This window comes from Tachysurus fulvidraco, chromosome 16 (assembly GCF_022655615.1).
Source record: "Tachysurus fulvidraco isolate hzauxx_2018 chromosome 16, HZAU_PFXX_2.0, whole genome shotgun sequence".
Taxonomy (NCBI): Eukaryota; Metazoa; Chordata; class Actinopteri; order Siluriformes; family Bagridae; genus Tachysurus; species Tachysurus fulvidraco.
In genome coordinates, this window is record NC_062533.1 from 17,309,226 (window position 1) to 17,311,725 (window position 2,500).

A 2,500-nucleotide genomic window follows, 5' to 3' on the forward strand; every position below is an offset into this window, starting at 1 on the left:
CAATCCCACCCTCCCCTATACAGATAGGTGATCAATCCCACTGTATCTTTTACATAAAGGTGATCAATCCCAACCGTATCCCATTCAGAAAGGTGATCAGTCCCACCACTTCTTTCTAGCATTCTGTTTCTCTTCCTTTCAATTCGTTATTTCTTATACTCTGCTTCTTCCTTCCAATTTTTTTTAATCTCAAAAATGATTAGAAATGTTCAAAGAAATGTATTATTATATAGTTATTATTTCATTATCATATAATTATTCATTTATGTCTCTTTAATTCCACCGGTCCATTCGTTTGGGATCTAATCCAGTCTAATCAGGGTTTTGGGGTTGAGGGATTTTCCTTACTGACACTCCACTGGTCAAGATGAGTGATTACTAATCACCAGGAACCTGGAATGCAATTTTTACTGAAATACTGCAGAATCTCACACACGATTTGAACCACTGACCTACACCTGAGCATGTGTTCAACCCTTTACAGCATGTCTCTGGAGTGTAAAATGATCTCTCTCTCTCACACACACACTCACACACAAACGTGTCTTTCCTGGAAAACTGAACTCTGAAGAACTCCCCATGCGCTCGTCAATACGTCAGAGCCGACCAGGTGACCGATGGACAGATCGGATTAGGTGTGACGTTCAACGGGAGATCGATTTAGCACTAAAACCTTTTCTTTCATTCTGGTTCATTCTGAAGGCACCTTGCCAGGCTTCTGACAAAAAACATCAAAACCAAGACACCTAGCTTTAGGAACATATTATTAAGAACAGACTCGCGGTCTTCATGGTAACCTGGAGGTGAAGAGATTTCTGGCTGCTCCTTCACAACTTCTTATTAAAGCATATTTGTGTAGGCGTGCGAGAGGGCTCATGAAGGACTGAACCTGAAACTTCAGATCATCAAAAAAGACTCTCGGAAAGAAATTTAAGGGTCGTGTTTCATTTTCGAAGGGAACATGATCACATCCTGAGGTTTTTATTGCACTTTAGATCACTTTAGCCATGCTGAATTCTCCAATCTGATTGGTCAGGAGGTTTTCCATCATCATCATACTATAAATGGATGAAAAGTAAGTAACGAGGTTAAGTTATAAATGATAACTTTTGCTGATATAAGTGGAATAAAGCATGCTTTTATAGGAATGGAACAAATCACAAGGTGGTGACAGGAAGTACAGTACTGTGCAAAAGTTTTAGGTGGGTGTGAAAAAATGCTGTGAATAAAGAACGCTTTCAAAAATGGAAGTGTTAAACATTTATTATAACAATGCAGTGGATGAACAGAAGAGAAATCTAAATCACATCAATATTCGGTGTGACCGCCGTTTGCCTTCAAAACAGCAGCGATACTTCTAGGTACACTTACACACGGTTTGTGAAGGAACTCGGCCGGTAGGTAGTTCCAGACGTCTTGGAGAACTAAGCACAGATCTTCTGTGGATGTCGGCTTTCTCACATCCTTCTGTCTCTTCATGTGATCCCAGACACACTGGATGATGTTGAGATCAGGGCTCTGTGGGGGTCGTGCCATCGCTTCATGCTGGTTTGAAGGCAAAAGGTAGTAACACCGAATATTGATCTGATTTGGATTTCTCTTTCGTTTACTCACTTTGCATTTTGTAAATCGACAGAAATAAACACTCGTTATTTATATTTCAGAAAGCTTTCTTTATCTACAGCAATTTTTCACACCTGCCTAAAACTTTTGCACAGTACTGTAGATCACACAATGCCAACACCCCCCAATTTCCCCTTTAGGGATAAGTATTCTGATTCGGATTAGACTGCACATAGAGTCAAATAAAATCTCGCTCAATCTCACCCAAACACATTGCTATGCCTCCATCCAGTTGCCTCGCCTCGCCTTTCCTCCCCACAGCGATGAACAGCGGCTCTCCGGTAGCACAGCAGGAAGCTCAGGATGTGGTTTTGGTGCTTGCAGAAACAAGAAGTCAGTGCTACGGGCGGAGAACGGTTCCACCCGTCAGTTTATTACAGCTGACATAAGCAACAGGTTTCACACTGAAAGGTGTGAAAAGCAGCCTGTACAGTAGTAAAGTTTTTTTTTCCTCCGACAACAGACAAAGATTTATAAAGATAGAGAGATCGTGGGTTGGTCATGTCGTCGTTCCGTGTGCAAGCAATCAAGTACTGTCAGTAAGATCGACTACTGGATGGTTCTGTCTATCAGGTTAGCACGTTCGCGTCACACCTCCAGGGTCGGGGGTTCGATTCCCACCTCCGCCTTGTGTGTGTGGAGTTTGCATGTTCTCCCCGTGCCTCGGGGGTTTCCTCCGGGTACTCCGGTTTCCTCCCCCTGGTCCAAAGACATACATGGTAGGTTGATTGGCATCTCTGGTAAATTGTCCGTAGTGTGTGAGTGAAAGAGTGTGTGTGTGCCCTGTGATGGGTTGGCACTCCGTCCAGGGTGTATCCTGCCTCGATGCCCGATGACGCCTGAGATGACGGGTCAGGGGGCACAGGCTCCCCCTGAC